The sequence below is a fragment of the Bos indicus genome, chromosome 3 (assembly GCF_029378745.1).
Source record: "Bos indicus isolate NIAB-ARS_2022 breed Sahiwal x Tharparkar chromosome 3, NIAB-ARS_B.indTharparkar_mat_pri_1.0, whole genome shotgun sequence".
In the NCBI taxonomy this organism is placed as follows: Eukaryota; Metazoa; Chordata; class Mammalia; order Artiodactyla; family Bovidae; genus Bos; species Bos indicus.
In genome coordinates, this window is record NC_091762.1 from 81,877,063 (window position 1) to 81,894,230 (window position 17,168).

The 17,168-nt window shown below is 42.8% G+C and overlaps 1 protein-coding gene across 1 annotated transcript in view; it reads right to left on the reverse strand.

The window, feature by feature from the left end:
- Window positions 1-17,168, reverse strand: part of ROR1 (receptor tyrosine kinase like orphan receptor 1) — a 469,844-nt gene that overhangs the window by 287,441 nt on the left and 165,235 nt on the right. The window lies entirely within an intron of this gene.

A 17,168-nucleotide genomic window follows, 5' to 3' on the forward strand; every position in this document is an offset into this window, starting at 1 on the left:
TCTGGGGCTCAGAAGGGCTATAGCACTTTCCCCAGATATCTAGCTGGAAGTGACATTGGCAGGATGTGCTATTCCAAGGCCAGTTCTCAGGTCATTATCTCCCCTTCTGTGTGGCTTGCATATACACCAGCAGACACGAAAGGAAAGAAGAAGTATTTTGTACTGAATAGAGCTAGGTATATTTTTTCTTTGTAATTAATTTCTGTTTTTCCAGCACTCCTACATGTGTAGAAAAACAATTCTTGACTTAGTCATGTAACCTCCAAAAAGCTAAAATTGCAGCATTTGAGGCAAGGGTATTTAAAATACAGAATCATTATTCCCCCCAAAGCATGTACTCTATTGCTAAATACAACAATGAACACTCTGTAGGAAAAAAAAGAAAGACTTCAGAAAGCAGCTGAATCTGAGGTGTCTGCTTTTTTTTTTTTTTTAACTTTAGAGCACCCTCTTTCTTTTCAGCTTTGATAAGTCAAAGCAGGAACCTAATAGATTATAAATGCTTTGTGATGATGTCCTTGGAACCAATTGATTTTTCTCACTTATTTCTAGACAATACTAGATCAGCTGGAAAACACCAATAGAGTTTTCCATAGTAACTCATGACACAAAAGACATCCAATTGGAAGGCTCAAGGCATTAATCCTTTCTCCATGATGGTCACTTACATTTCTTTGGACTGTCACTTTCAATCAGCAGGTAATGCCAACGGAATTCCACTGAGAACTTAAATGGACTTTCCCATTTTACTCCTGGCTAATCTCCCTTTCACCCTCTCAGAAATCTCAGCAAGATTCAACTGGGGTTTGTTACCAAAGTCTTCATAATTTACAGGACTTTTTTTTTTTTTCCTCTTACATTTGAAACCTTAGCTACCTCATAAATAATTCCTTTTATCACAAGTGTAGATGTTCCTGTAATGCTCCCTGCAACTTGTCAAATGTTTCAAAAGTTATCTCATGTGCTAGACAGAAACTGCTTCTGACCTCTGGGTTAACCACAGTTAACCAACAAATCTGACTGCTTTCAAGGCTGCCTCCTGCTCCACTTGCTGATTCAGGCTGTAAATTACTGCCACTCAGGGCAGTGACAAGACAGGGTACCAGGACCTTTACTGACACTGTACAGTTTGTGATTAAATATGGTCTTGGCTTCCTTTCTCAGGAATCAAGTGTGTGGACATTATATAATATATAATCCTGAGAAGAAGCCTTCTCAATAACCAAATCATAGAATGGAAAAAAAAAAAAAAACCCACATGGTAAATGATTAGGTTTTTAACCACTTTGGTAGTTTTAGTTGGAGAAACTTAATTTTTCTCTAGTCCAATATACCTAGGCCTGATTGTGCCTTCCTCTACAATAGTGGCTCAGTGGTAAAGACTTTGCTTGCTGATGCAGGAGATTTGGTTTGATCCATGGGTCAGGAAGATCCCCTAGAGGAGGAAATGGCAACCCACTCTAGTGTTGCTGCCTGGAGAATCCCATGGAAAGAGGAGCCTGGCAGACTACAGTCCATGGGGGTCACAGAGAGTCATGACTTAGTGACTAAACAATAACGACAATGAATCTGCTTCCCTGTGTCCCCCACCCCACCCTAGTGTGCCACAAGTTTCCCTTAACTATGATAACTTACCATTAGCTGTGTCTTCTACTGGCAAAGCCTTCACTGCCCTTCCTCAGCAGTGGGAACTTCTATTTACCCACCCCCAGTCTCAGCTCCCGGTGAAGGCAATGGCACCCCACTCCAGTACTCTTGCCTGGAAAATCCCATGGATGGAGGAGCCTGGAAGGCTGCAGTCCATGGGGTCGCGAGGGTCGGAGACGACTGAGCGACTTCACTTTCACTTTTCACTTTCATGCATTGGAGAAGGAAATGGCAACCCACTCCAGTGTTCTTGCCTGAAGAATCCCAGGGACAGGGGAGCCTGGTGGGCTGCTGTCTCTGGGGTTGCACAGAGTCGGACACGACTGAAGTGACTTAGCAGCAGCAGCAGACTCAGCTCCAGCAGAACTTCCTCTAAGAGACCACGCCCAGCATTCTAGGCAAACCAGAGTCTCTCTCATCCATGTTCCCAAAGCACCTGGGACACTGCTGCTTCAACACACACACTACAGCATACTCTAGTGATCTTCATACACATCTGCTTTAATCCCTGCAGAGTGCAGTATCCTGGTTTCAAGCATAGTCTTTGAGAAGGCAGATGCAGGGCTGAATGCAAGCTGATCTACTTGTTCTCTTTGGAGACTTGATCAAGTTGCTTAATATCAGGGAACTTTCCTTACTGTATTTGTTAAATGAGGTTTAAAATAGCCTCCTTCAAGCAGGCATTTGCTGTTCTGAGATGATTAAACGAGAAGAGATGCAGAAAGTGACGGGCACAGATGTTGTGTGAATGGCAGCTGCTGCTACTGCAACTTCTCCTCTTCCTCTATAATCATCATCAATATTATTAAGTTCTAAGACCCCAACAAGAACTATGTCACCTATTCACCATTCTACTTTTATCCCCTAGAACTGTGAGAATATAGATACTCAACTATCTGTGCTGAGCTTTGAAGACAAAGATCATTTTACCAGTAGACAACAGAGCCTGGACTTCAGAAGTGGCAGAATCTTAGTCCACCTGATGCCAGCAAATGATCTCCTGGACTGGTAAAGCTAAGTTATAAGCATGAAGCTTCCCTCCATTCTGTTTCCCTAACCAATGGCTGAAAATTAACTTCTGCTGTCAAGAAACATGTATGACTGGACTCAGTTGGTCCACTGCTTGAGGTGCATGGCCAGTGAACACACCAAAGTTCTTTCAATCGAAGCAGAAGCATTTATTACCTATGACAAATAAGGAGACAGGGAACATTTATTACTCATGACAAGTAAGGAGACAAAGAGATAGTTCTCCAAGCCCTGTCTTCTCAAACTGCTGGACCAAGAAAGTTCACGCCTAGGAGACATGCATATTCATGAGAGGGTAGGCATGATTATTATAATGAGGTGACACTTACTCTGGGTAGCCAAAAACCTGCAAGCCACTGGGTACTTGGTTGGTTGTTTGCACTGGGGTAGCTTGTTGAGTGGAATGCACTGTAACATTTTCAAAACATCCCAGGTTTGGAACTTTCTGCCATTCAATGGTTAGTTTCTTTCAAAGAACACATTGGTATAACCAGATCTCTTCCCTCCTGCAGTCTAGCTAACACATGGACAATAGTTTTTGCAGTGGGAGGGTGCGGGAAGTCGGGTGGATTACTGAAATTTTTATTTTACGTTTCAGTGAAAAAAACAAACAAGTTACTCTTAACCATTTGGTTTACAGAAATTCTCCCCAAATCACACAGAGCTGGAGAAGGATGGCAGATTGCTAAATTCTGACCCAGTTAAAATGTAAAAGGATCATGACAAATTGCTTCTTGGCTCCCTTGTTTTTCCTTTGAAAAAATAATTTACAATGTGGGATGGGTTAACTCCCCTTTACATCATCTAAACCCTCAGAAAATCTATGACAGGCTCTGTCTGAAAGGCCAGTTTGACCCCACGGGCCTGAGTCCTACTACATTTTCTCAGCCCCAGACATTAGACACAGGCTGTCTATCATTCAAGACCCTGACGTCGCAAAAATAAAAATTTTTAAATAAACTTTTTAGAAAAGGAAACCCTGCCAAGGTCGACTCACATGTTTTCTTTCTGTGAAATTTAAATATCTGTTAAATTGGATTCTGCCCAGCAGTTCTAAATTTAGGTCAGAGGCTAAGAATTCAGTAAACAGCTTTATTCTTCAAAATCACCCCACGAGTTCTATCCAGGAAATAAGTAAAGTTCAGGGTAGAATGTGGCCTTTCAACAATGATCACACTTAACATTTCTTTATATGCTTACTAGAGCCAGATACTGTGCTGAAAATTGTCAACGCTATATGACAAGGCAATGAGGTTTGTATAATCAGCATCATGCCCATTATACAGATGAGCAGACTGGGCTTTGATTAAGGTCAAACAGTGAGCATTAGGGTTAGATTCAGATCAGGAGGGTGGAGCTCAGAGTTAGGATCTTCAGTGCAAAGTCCCAGGGCCCCCTGCTCCATGGCAGCCACCTGGTCCATATCACTGTAAGTAACCCATGGGCTCTTAAATTTGTCCTTATCATTGAATCCCTTATACTGGCCATCACTGCCTCATTGTCTCTGTGACATTCAGTTCAGTTCAGTCAGTCATGCTTGACTCTTTGCAACCCCATGAACCACAGCACACCAGGCCTCCCTGTCCATCACCAACTCCCGGAGTTCACTCAAACTCATGTCCATTGAGTCGGTGATGCCATCCAGCCATCTCATCCTCTGTTGTCCCCTTCTCCTCCTACCCTCAATCTTTCCCAGGATCAGGGTCTTTTCAAATGAGTCAGCTCTTCACATCAAGTGGCCAAAGTGTCGGAGTTTCAGCTTCAACATCAGTCCCTCCAATGAACATCCAGGACTGATCTCCTTTAGGATGGACTGGTTGGATCTCCTTGCAGTCCAAGGGACTCTCAAGAGTCTTCTTTAACACCACAATTCAAAAGCATCAATTCTTCGGTGCTCAGCTTTCTTTATAGTCCAACTCTCACACCCATTGGTGACTACTGGAAAAACCATAGCCTTGAGTAGACAGACCTTTGTTGACAAAGTAATGTCTCTGCTTTTTAATATGCTGTCTAGGTTGCTCATAACTTTTCTTCCAAGGAGTAAGTGTCTTTTAATTTCATGGCTGCAATCACCATCTGCAGTGATTTTGGAGCCCAAAAAATTAAAGTCAGTCACTATTTCCCCATCTATTTGCCATGAAGTGATGGGACAAGATGCCATGATTTTAGTTTTCTGAATATTGAGCTTTAAGCCAACTTTTTCATTCTCCTCTTTCACTTTCATCAAGAGGCTCTTTAGTTCTTCTTTGCTTTCTGCCATAAGGGTGGTGTCAGCTGCATATCTGAGGTTATTGATATTTCTCCCAGCAATCTTGATTCCAGCTTGTGCTTCTTCCAGCCCAGCGTTTCTCATGATGTACTCTGCATATAAGTTAAATAAGCAGGGTGACAATATACAGCCTTGACGTACTCCTTTTCCTATTTGGAACCAGTCTGTTGTTCCAAGTCCAGTTCTAACTATTGCTTCCTGACCTGCAAACAGGTTTCTCAAGAGGCCGGTCAGGTGGTCTGATATTCCCATCTCTTTCAGAATTTTCCACAGTTTATTGTGATCCCCACAGTCAAAGGCTTTGGCATAGTCCATAAAGCAGAAATAGATGTTTTTCTGGAACTCTCTTGCTTTTTCAATGATCCAGCGGATGTTAGCAATTTGATCTCTGGTTTCTCTGCCTTTTCTAAAACATAGGAACCAGAGATCAAATTGCCAACATATTACTCCTCACTAACAGTCTGAGCCCACACTGAATCCTGTGTTTCCCAAGCCAGAGACAGAACAGAGGATGGAGCTGAGATAAGGCCCGGCTCCCGAGCACTTTGGGCACCAATCAGTCCTCATCCTGCTTCTCTCTACTTCTTCATTCATAGCAGCTCATTGTACAGAAGCCATAACTATCCCATGCCCAGATGTTAAGATCTGGAACTTGTTCTGCATCTTGTGTGTTCAGTTCAAGCAGATGGCATGTCTCACATGAGATATGTAGGCTCAACACGCTCATGAGCTTGGTGGGTGGGTGATCTGTGGCCAGCTATGGATACGATTCCAGCCCCTCCATGGAGGTCCGTGATTTTGGCTTTCTCACTGAACTTCTCAGAGTCCTAATTTCTTCACATAAAAATATGCATAATAAAGCTTTTCAAGACTGTTGTAATTAAATAACACTGAAAGCACTTGGTTGTAGCTGGTGTTCAATAAATGTTACTATCTTTGCCCTTAAAAGGTAACATCTTTTAATGACTTCCTAACCCTTCTGTTATCTAGCTAAAAGCCTGGAAAGAGAGCAAAGCAACCATATTCATCATTCAACCAATATTTACTGAGCACCTATGATGTGCCAGATACGTGAATGAGGATTTAAAACCACACTAGGCTATCAAGGCTCATTTCTGGGCATGTTAAGGAATATCAATTAAGTTCCTGCCTAGAAGTAGGCACTTAAACGGAGAATTTCACTGACCCTCACAACCATTTGAGGTCAATGTTATTAGCTCTGTTTTACACATTAAAAAAATGAGGTTCACTCTGAAAGGCCCAGAAGCTTGACCATGTCCCACAGCTATAAGAGGCAGCAAAAGTCATCACTACAGTGAACCCTTTCTCAGGACTGTTGGTTGTTTCCTGTCATCTTGTCCTTCCACAGTGCTTAATTTAGAGAAAATTAAAGGGAAGAGAAGTTCTTGTAACTTTCAACACAAAATCAATTAAGTCTGGCATGATCCCTGGTCTTGCTACTAGGCAGGCAAAGGGCATCTTTGAGAACTCCTGGTGATTACTGTAGAGATGCAGAGATAAAGGGTTTCAGGACAGGTAGGCACAGAAGACTCAGAACTGCTGCCCACTCCACCAGTTCTTTCTGGTCCCACAACCTATTCCTCCAACCCTCAGGTCCAATCTTCAAGCTTCAGGAAAAAATTGGTGGAATAAATACCCAGCAGATGACCAGATTTCCCTGAGGCAGCTGGGAAACACCCACTTACAGCAGCCCTTCCACATCAAGACCCATAGCGTCAGCTGGACACAGGTTCAAATCCTGTCTGACTTCTAAGCCTACCTCTTCCCACTATTCGAAACAACTTCTGTATGAGGCTGTCACCTTATCAGTGACTTACTTGAAAGCCCTGCAATACTGATGATGAGATGGACAAATTTGCTTCTAAGTTAACTTTTGTCTTCCTCTGAGGGATGAAGGGTTAACATTTATATCACTTAAACAAAGGCCTTTATTCTAGGGGGAGCTTTTATTAACATTTCAAGTGCCCTAACTAGGAATTCACACTGAGATGTAATTAGTTAGAATGTAAAGGATGCAACTGTAATCACTTCAAATATTGTCTAAGTCCGCTTAGTGTTATAGGTTAATCAGGGCTTCCCTGATGGCTCAGTGGGTAAAGAATCCGCCTGCAATGCAGGAGACACAGGAGATGCAGGTTTGATCCCTGGATTGGGAAGATCACTTGGAGAAGGAAATGGCAACCCACTCCAGTATTCTTGCCTAGAAAATCCCACGGACAGAGGAGCCTGGCTGGGTACAGTCCAAAGGGTCACAAAGAGTTAGACACAACTAACCGCGCAGGTACAGCATAGTATTAATCACTTAGTTGTGTCTGACTCTTTGCAACGCCGTGGACTAGTCGTAGCCCACCAGACTCCTCTGTCCATAAAATTCTCCAGGCAAGAATACTGGAGTGGATAGCCCTTCCTTTCTCCAGGGGATCTTACCGACTCAGGGATTGAACCTAGGTCTTCTGCACTGCAGGCAGATTCTTTACCATCTGAGCCATCAGTCATCGATGAACATTAATTACTAAGGGGTACTAGAAAAAATTTACATTGGTAAAGTGAGCAACACTCAAGAAATGTAATTCGCTTACAACATAGTAAGGTTATCTCTATTCCAGCAAAAAGACTTAGGAGTAACTCATGGATTAAGAATTCTATAAGCTCTGTGTGCTCAACACAGGGAGTCTACCTCCCGACTCGGCTAGAAGACTAGCCAACTCTGATATTAGAATATTATAGCGCTGGTCTCAGCCTGAACTTTTTATGCAAGAATGGTTGGTGGACCTCCAGGGCAGAGAGAAGGGACTTCATGGAGCCTTAAAGGAAAGAGATTTATGAGGATTTTTATGCTGACTGGCTAAAAAATGCTAATACGTGTGGAAGATTTAGTCTATGACTTGCTTTCATTGTAGCATAGGTTACTGGGGAGGAGATACAGTTCCCAAACTAACCAAAAAGAACCTGACCTCTGTTGAATGGATAAGTTGAACTGGTTCAGTTGGCAACAGAATCCAATAAGCCAGAATCCCTGCCTTTAGAGTGAGAGAGAGGAAGACCCATAAAAACTTCTAAAACTCTCTCTGAAGTCTTTCAAGGCAGTCTAGTGTAGCTGTTAAGAGGCCAGGTTCTGGGTCAGACTGTTGGGTATGAATTCCAGCATGAGTTTCCAAACAGCTATGTGCCTCTGTCTCTTCACCTATAAAATGGCAATGCTAATTATACTTCCTCTTAAGGCAGGCAGGATGATCAAATAAGTTTCTGTAGGAAAAGTACAAAAAACTAAAGGAAGTCCTCAGTAAATGTAAGCTACCATTACAGTGGAGGGGAACTAAGAATTGCTTTTCAAAACACAAGCAGTAAGTGTTGGCTTTTATTTTCTTATTTACCATTTACATTTGTTTACCATCTCATGCAACAAACATACTGCATGCTTCTCTGATGGCTCAGATGGTAAAGAATCTGCCTGTGGTATGGTAGACCTGGGTTCGATTCCTGAGTTGGGAAGATCCTCTGGAGAAGGAACTGGCACCCCACTCCAGGATTCTTGCCTGAAGAATCTTCCATGGACAGAGCAGCCTGGCAGACCATGGGATCACAAAGAGTTGGACATGACTGAGTGACAAGATGACCATCTCATTCAGCAAACATATGCTGCATGCCTAAGTACTAGAGGATACAGAGATAGATAAGGATTACACAACATCCCTCTGGATGGCTTCTAGTCTAATACCCAAGTCAAACAAGCAGACACAATCTTAATAAGATTAAAGTCAAAGTTTTGTGAAAAGTGAAAGTGAAATCGCTCAGTTGTGTCCGACTCTTTGCGACCCCGTGGACTGTAGCCCACCAGGCTCCTCTGTCCATGAGATTTTCCAGGGAAGAGTACTGCAGTGGGTTGCCATTTCCTTCTCCAGGGGATCTTCCCAACCCAGGGATAGAACCCAGGTCTCTGGCACTGCAGGCAGACGCTTTAACCTCTGTTATGGAGGCCAACAAAAAAGAGAAGAAGAAAGAAAATAGCTAACAGTACAAGGAGAATTCTGGGAAGGCTTCCTAGCGGAAGTGATATTTAAGACAGGCTTTAAGGAACGAACGGAATCTGGTCAGGATAAATGTGCTCACATGTAAAACCATATGTTTTGACATTTCAAAGCTTCCCCAGGTTAGGAACCGTGACTTTCTTATTACAGCAATTTACATGATAGATGCCCAATATTCAGTCCTTACTGACAGATGTAGGAAGTAAAAATTATATTAAATAAGAAAGAGGAAGAGAGAGAAAACATAGGAGGGGTTAGAAGACTGGAAAGGGTCAGGTCACAACCCTGCATCCTTGAGGCAGGAAGTGTCAACTGGCCTATTTGTGTGTTTGCCTGCATAAATAGTAATGGGTCTTTAAAAACGTATCCTTTTCATCTGGGATGCCCAGCTGTGTTAAATTTCCAAACCCTTCCCTCTGATTTTTATGAGCTTTGGTCTTTCATCAGGACTGATCTGGGGGTACACAGGGTCCTTTCATTGTTCAATTCAGTTGAGTTCAGTCGCTCAGTCATGTCTGACTCTTTGAGGCCTCCCTGTCCATTGCCAACTCCCGGAGTTCACTCAGACTCACGTCCATCGAGTCGGTGATGCCATCCAGCCATCTCATCCTCTGTAGTCCCCTTCTCCTCCTGCCCCCAATCCCTCCTAGCATCAGGGTCTTTTCCAGTGAGTCAACTCTTCGCATGAGGTGGCCAAAGTATTTGAGTTTCAGCTTCAGCATCAGTCCTTCCAATGAACACCCAGGACTGATCTCCTTTAGGATGGACTGGTTGGATCTCCTTTCAGTCCAAGGGACTCCCAAGAGTCTTCTCCAACACCACAGGTTACAGAGCGGTAAAGAGTAGAGGGCCACACAGCTCAGATTCCCAAGGAGTCCCAAGGAATCTATCTCTTAAAGGCCTCTGAGAAGCTGAGAGTGCAATATTGAGGTTTAACTTCAGCTTAATAACAATGAGAGCCAATCATCGCTGAGCACTCACCAAGTGCCAGATACTGTTCTAAGTGCTTTACCTGTATTAACTTGCTTATTCCATAGAACAGCTAGATAGATGTCATTAGCATCCCAATTTTACAGATAAGAACAGAGAGGTTAGTCTTGTAATCACAAAGTCACAGAGCTATTAATAGTGAAAGGTAGAAATGGGATGCAAATACCACATCATGTGATCTAGGAGAGACTGACAGCAAGTATTTCTAGAAGCAAGCCTCTACAATATTCCCAACCTTTTTGGCACCAGGGACTGGTTTTATGGAAGACAATTTTTCCACGGACCAGAGTCAGAGGGGATGGTTTCAGAATGATTCAAGCACATTAACTGTGCACTTTATTTCTATTATTATTCCACCAGGTAATCAGGTGTTATATCCCAGAGGTTGGGGACCCCTGCTCTACACCAAGTCTTCCCACCACAAGAGTGAAAGGCATATTCTGTCCATACTTTGGGAGTTCTGTGGGATGCCAGCCATATCTGTTCCTCTTACCCGCAGAGCCACATTTGCATCTTGAGTCTGCATATGAGGCACTTCTGCCTCGCTTGCTATAAAATGACTAAGTTGCTAATAAAAGCAATGCTCTCACTGTGACTGGTGCCAACCCCAGTCTCTGTGTGCCAATGGCCTGTTGGCTTTTCCCACCAACTTTTCTGGATGTCTCTATGCAGACAAACCACCCAGACTGCAGCAAATGTTACTAGGAGAAGAGCACGTGCCAGGAGCAACAGGAAAGAGGGGCCCACCCTCATTGCAGATGGAGCTTTCCTAAGTAAATTCATCCTCCAAAATAAGTTAATTATTATTACCAAGAATTCTTATGAAGCTCGCCATTGCCAAGTACTTCAAGATCAATTTCATGAGCATTTCCCTGACCAGCTCTATAAGATTGTATTGGCCACTTTACAGAAAGTATCAGTGACTTGCATGGGGGTGGGGATGCAGGTACTCAGAGGCAGCCTGAAGGTTCAAAACCATTCAGTCTCAGTGTGCCAAATTATTAGGATGGCTGGCAAAAAAAAAAAAAAAAAGTTGGGGGGGCCTACTTGCATTTTGGTATCTCACTTGTCAAGATATCTCAAAGGGCTGTGAATATTGAGACATTTTGTTAGTATTGAAACAGACATCAGCCAATTTTTTAACTCTTAAAAATCCAGAATAGGCCAAGTGGTTGGGGCAACAAAACCAACAAGATCTTAAACTGCTCATGATCACAAAGGGGCAGATAAACCTAAAATTGTCTAAAGGAGTGTAGGGCTTGGAATACATGCAACTGTGTGCTTAATCCACTATTTACCAGGGACATGGACTGGACAAATTCCCCTATCCACTGAGACTCAGCTTCCTCATCAATAATGAAGATACCAACATCCCTATAAGGCTGCTACTAATATTTACACACAGGTTAATTTATAAAGAGATAAAGAGGTGTCCTTTATCTCTTTGGGATAAAAGGATTCCAAAAGAAGCATCCCCTTTGCTGGCCTGACCTACACAACTGGGTGCCTTCCTCAAGGGCTAATGATAAGACGTTCAAGAGAAAACATGGACAAAGTAAAGCATCCATCCTATTTGGTTTAAACATCACTCCCTTAGGGAGGCCTTCCTAGTTCTCTAGGACAGGCTCTCCTACAAAATGCTCCCAGGCTCCCTGCTCTCTTCTCCTTGTTAAATGTCTGTTTAATCTGAAAATGCCTGTGCTCAATGCCAGTCTCCTCTGCAAACTCTAATCTCAGTGAAGGTGGAGACTAGGTCTCTCGTGGTTAGTTGCTTGAAGCCCAGAGTTCAGCACAGAGTCCAGAAGGCAGCAGGCTCTTGCTAAATAACTGAATATACAAACAAAAGTGTTTGGAAGCAATGGGCTGAAGGAGGTGGCCTCTTATCAAGCAATGCTTTGAGGATGCTGATCTGTCTGCTGCTGCTGCTGCTAAGTTGCTTCAGTCGTGTTCAACTCTGTGCAACCCCATAGACAGCCTCCCACCAGGCTCCTCTGTCCCTGGGATTCTCCAGGCAAGAACACTGGAGTGGGTTGCCATTTCCTTGTCCAATGCATGAAAGTGAAAAGTGAAAAGTGAAAGTAAAGTCACTCAGTCGTGTCCAACTCTTAGTGACCCCATGGACTATAGGCTACCAGGCTCCTCCATCCATGGGATTCTCCAGGCAAGAGTACTGGAGTGGGGTGCCATTGCCTTCCCTATTGATCTGTCTACTCACTACTATTTCACATTAGGTCTATCCATGATCACTGGATCCTAAGCTTCAGGTTGAAGACAAATATTGAATGCCTTCCTCTTATTTTTCTTATATTTATTTGTAATTTACAATAAAGATCACACTTATTCATTCAACCAATAAATGTTTGCTGAGTGCCTCACATATGCCAACCCTTTCTAGGAACTAGACATGTGATTATGAGTAAAGTGAGGGAACTGACCTTCCAGTGAAAGGACATAAACTGCAAATTATTAAACAAATGAGCAAGAAAATTTCAGGCTATGATGAGTACATGAAGAAAACTAAAACAGAGTAACATGTTAGAGAAATTGGAGGAGTGGACCTGGTGATTTTCTACTGAGAAATTGGGAGATGTTTCTAAATCACATTTCCAGTCATGCAAAGATCTTGAGGAACAGCATGCAGGCAGAGGAACAAAGAGCAAGCCCAAAGGTCCACAGGCCACCAGGCTTGGCACATCCATGGAACAGAAAGGAGGTCACCATGACTGAAGCACACAGTAAGCCTGGGGATGAGGGCCATGAGGTAAAGGTAAGGCAGTGGGCAGAGACCAGATCAGGTAACAACTTGTAGGCCAAAGGGTATAGATTGTTCCAGCATGCAATGGGAAACCACCAGAGGGCTTTAAGGAAAGCAATGAATGATCCTATTTATACTTTAATAAAATCACTCTGGATGCTCTGCACAGTAGGAGTATAAGCAGGGGACCAGGTAGGTGGTAGGTGGCTATTATAGTACTATATTATAGTATGAATAGTATAGTATTATAGTAATCTACACCAGAGCTGAGGCTAGTCTGGACTAAGGTGGTTCAGTTCAGTTGCTCAGTCATGTCTGACTCTTTGCGACCCCATGAATCGCAGCACGCCAGGCCTCCCTGTCCATCACCAACTCCTGGAGTTCACTCAAACTCATGTCCATCGAGTTGGTGATGCCATCCAGACATCTCATCCTCTATCATCCCCTTCTCCTCCTGCCCCCAATCCCTCCCAGCATCAGAGTCTTTTCCAATGAGTCAACTCTTCGCATGAGGTGGCCAAAGTATTGGAGTTTCAGCTTTAGAATCATTCCTTCCAAAGAACACCCAGGACTGATCTCCTTTAGGATGGACTGGTTGGATCTCCTTGCAGTCCAAGAGACTCTCAAGAGTCTTCTCCAACACCACAGTTCAAAAGCATCAATTCTTTGGCACTCAGCTTTCTTCACAGTCCAACTCTCACATCCATACATGACTACTGGAAAAACCACAGCCTGACTAGACAGACCTTTGTTGGCAAAGTAATGTCTAAGGTGAGTAAGGACTAAGGTGGTAGCTAGGCACAAAAAACAGATTCAAGACAGTGTGCTGATGGATTATAGATGAGAAGACAGGGAAAGAGAAAAATCTAAGATGATGCGATCCAGAAGTCAAGCTACAGTGATCCTCTCTGACTGTGTACCTATCAACAATCTGGCCACACTGGCTCAATCAGCTCTCATACCTTTGAGGGAAGAGCTATCATTATTCCCATTTACCAGATGAGAAAACCGGGCTTTGCAGAGATTAAGTGACTACTTCAAATGGACAGGACTTTGTGCATCCAATAATTTGTGCCTTTCAAAATTCCTCAGTGTCTAGAATCTTGTCCCAGTAGAAGATACACCATCTGTAGGAAGCCCTTTCAGGGATCCAAGCACTCCACTGGTATGCTAAGTACTCCGAGAGCACTAAGCAGGGCTGAAGCACCATGCTGGGAAATCCAAGGGCAGGTGTCACATGCCATCTGCTGTACATCAGTCACTCAGGGTTATTTCAGCTCTGTGATCTCATATGCCCTGTGACGAGATGTATTATGGCCATGAGAGGATACCCCACAGAAGCATAGCAAGGTGGCAGTTGGCATTATTCTTGGCATTATTATTATTAGTTTCAAGAAGCTTTTTTCCACTGACAGCCACTCCCCATTTCTAAACCTGGATGGCCAACAAGAGAAGTTAATCCATTCAATATGGCGGTATGAGCGTTAGAGTCCAAAAAACCAGGACTTAAGTCCAGGCTGACCTGCCTTGAGAGGCACAAGGCCTTGCAAAAGTTTCTTAATTTTCTAAGTCTCCAGTTTCTTCTTCTCTAAAACATGGATAACAAAACAGCCAGCTTCATAGGGCTGCTGGGTGTTTAACACAAAATTCTTGGCTTCACCCTAAACTCATGATATCGACCCTTGGAATAACATGCCCAAGGTGAACTGTTAACCAGATCCCAGAGCTTGAGAACTTTTATAGTCTTGCAAAAGTGATGTAATCACATCTTGAGGGCTACAAAGTTGAAAAGGCTTCTCTTTTAATATGAAGAACAAAATGAAACCCCAAGCAAATGAGCCCGCCTGAGCTTTAGGTGTCTCATCTGTGAATCTGCAATAAGACCCTCCTCCGAGAAACATTGTGAGGATTAAATAAAATAACTCGCATCAATTGCTCAACAAATATTACCTTCCATCCACTGCTCAGGGTAGGAAAGGACAAGCAGTGATAGTCTGGAGGTTTCTATCCATCAAGCAGAGGCTGAGATGCCTGTTCTCAAACCAAAGGTAACCTCCCAGAAGGCCTACATGTCTAGTGAATACAGAATAATCTGAGAGTCGTTTAAAAACAAACAAACAAAGAAAACAGAGAGATATAAACCAGAGTAGGAGCCCATGATACAGCCCCTCTTTCCCACCTACTGCTGAGGACTCTGTAATTTTTAGTTGTGAAAATGCATACTTGGAATACTCCTTTGGTTTTTCCACGAGCTTTTTCATATCCTATGTCATCTACTAATGTCCACCCTGGGGTTCAAGTCCACCCTGGGGTTCAAGTCCACCCTGGGGTTCAAATCCATCCTGGAGTTCACAGGGTAGATGCCATTAGTCTGTTTTACAGATGAGGAAACCAAGTCACAGAAAGGCCTGGTGACTCAACTAGGGCCATACTGCAAGTGTGTAAATGAGCTCTCAAGAGAACATAGGTCTCCTGGCTTCCAGTCCACCATGTTCTCTATCACAACTTACAAATTGGGTCCCTAAGAAGAAGAGCTCACGTTGCTCCTTTAACTTCAATGTGAGTTAGGAGTTATAAACTGAGATACTGGGCCTTGAGGATCCAATTTCCTAGATTTCTGCAGGTGCATAAGAATCTAATGATAATGACAATGAAAATCAAGGTAAGGCCTCTGCTAGGATATGTGGGCCCAACCCAGACTTGCTGCCCCTTCTGGTGTGAAAGTGACATGTTCTTGCCTTTACTTTTCTTGTGTTCCCTCTTCCATTTACTCGAGTCTCAAAAATCTTGCTACTTAAAGAGCAAGCAAGACAGGCAGCATTACTATCTCCCAGGAGCTTGCTGGAAATACAGACTCTCAGGTTTCATCATGAAGCTTTCAAATCAGAATCTGCATTTTAACAGGACTCCCAGGTGATTTGTATGCACATGAAGGCATAAATAAGTACTGCTCTCAAAAACTCAAAATACGTTCAATAAACAGTCAATGCAGAATGCAGGTTGCTAATAAAATACCATACTAGCAGTTAGGATGTAATTACTAACTTACTTCAACCTTAAATTGTTTATTCATTCATTTCACCAGCACTGAATCACAGTGCCTGGCACATAACAGACCCTATATTAATATCTATAGAACTAACTGAAGATTATTTAATCAGTCCATGTACAACTTCTGCCCTTCTTCCTTTTCTCCTACTGCTCTCCATTCTGGAGAATTAAATGAATGAGTACATGTGAAGGACTTAGAACAGTGCTTGGCACATAGTAAATGCTCAACAAGTACCAGACATTATTATTAACAGGACTTGGAGGTAACTGCTTTCATAACTCATCCACTGGGGCTCTGAGAAGAAACGCATGACACGGGCCACCTCAGAACATTAGGGGAATATCACTTGAAGGAATACAAATTTATCTTAAAAAGCAGACACTCAGAAACATGCGTGGTAATGCATAGAAGAATTATTTCAGTAGACTCCAGGGAAATGATTAAGTGTCCAGGAGAGGTGGGCTGACGGATTATCAGTGTTGGTATGTAAACTATGTTGGCACAGGAGTGAAAAGCAAAGTACTTCCTCATATCTGTATCTGCCTTCCGCCTTTTGATATGAAAATAAGATACCCTGAGGTAGTGAACCCTGGTAGTAGAGAATGGCTGGATGGACAGGTCTACTCAATCCAGTCAGTCAGACAAACAGACACTTCAGGTTCAAAGGTAGCCTTAAATGTTAATGAGTTTTCACTTTTTAACCACATCCCGTCCCTCATGCCCTGCTCTTTCCCACTTTACTGACTTTTCTCTTGCCATGAACCCATAATGAACCCATACCTCTAAGAGGCCTTCCCTCTTCTCTCTATGTCCCATCCTGTAAAAATCAGCTGAAATCCATTCCTCATTCCATTACCAATCCTTCAGCCTGGGGGGTCTTTCCTTCCTCAATTACTTAGGAGCTAGGGATTTTTTATTTATTTTTTAACTTCCTGAGTTACACTAAATATTCCACCAAGGCAGGAAAGGCACCTTACATTTCTCTGTACTATCTTATATGCCTAACACTGTCCCTTGCACTCAACAGGTACCCTGTTTCTGGATCACCCCAGCTGTTTTTACAGATATAAAAAGGACAGGAGGTTTTGGATGGACTTCCTATCACTTTTAATAAGGTACTGCAATTCTATAACATTCAAGAAACAACATCAGCTTTCAGTATTTTAAGCTACATGGATTTTGCCTGTGCTAAATTTACACTCGGTAGTTTTTCTATATAGTCGAAACATCATATTTTCTGCTCGGTCCTATTGTCAAATCATAAGAAGGCCTTCTCTGAGGCAATGTTTTAAGTTATATATAGCTGTGCATCAGTAATATCTTGTGATTATCACTAAGTGTCAAGGCTATGTCAAATGCTTTAGGTGCATTAATCAT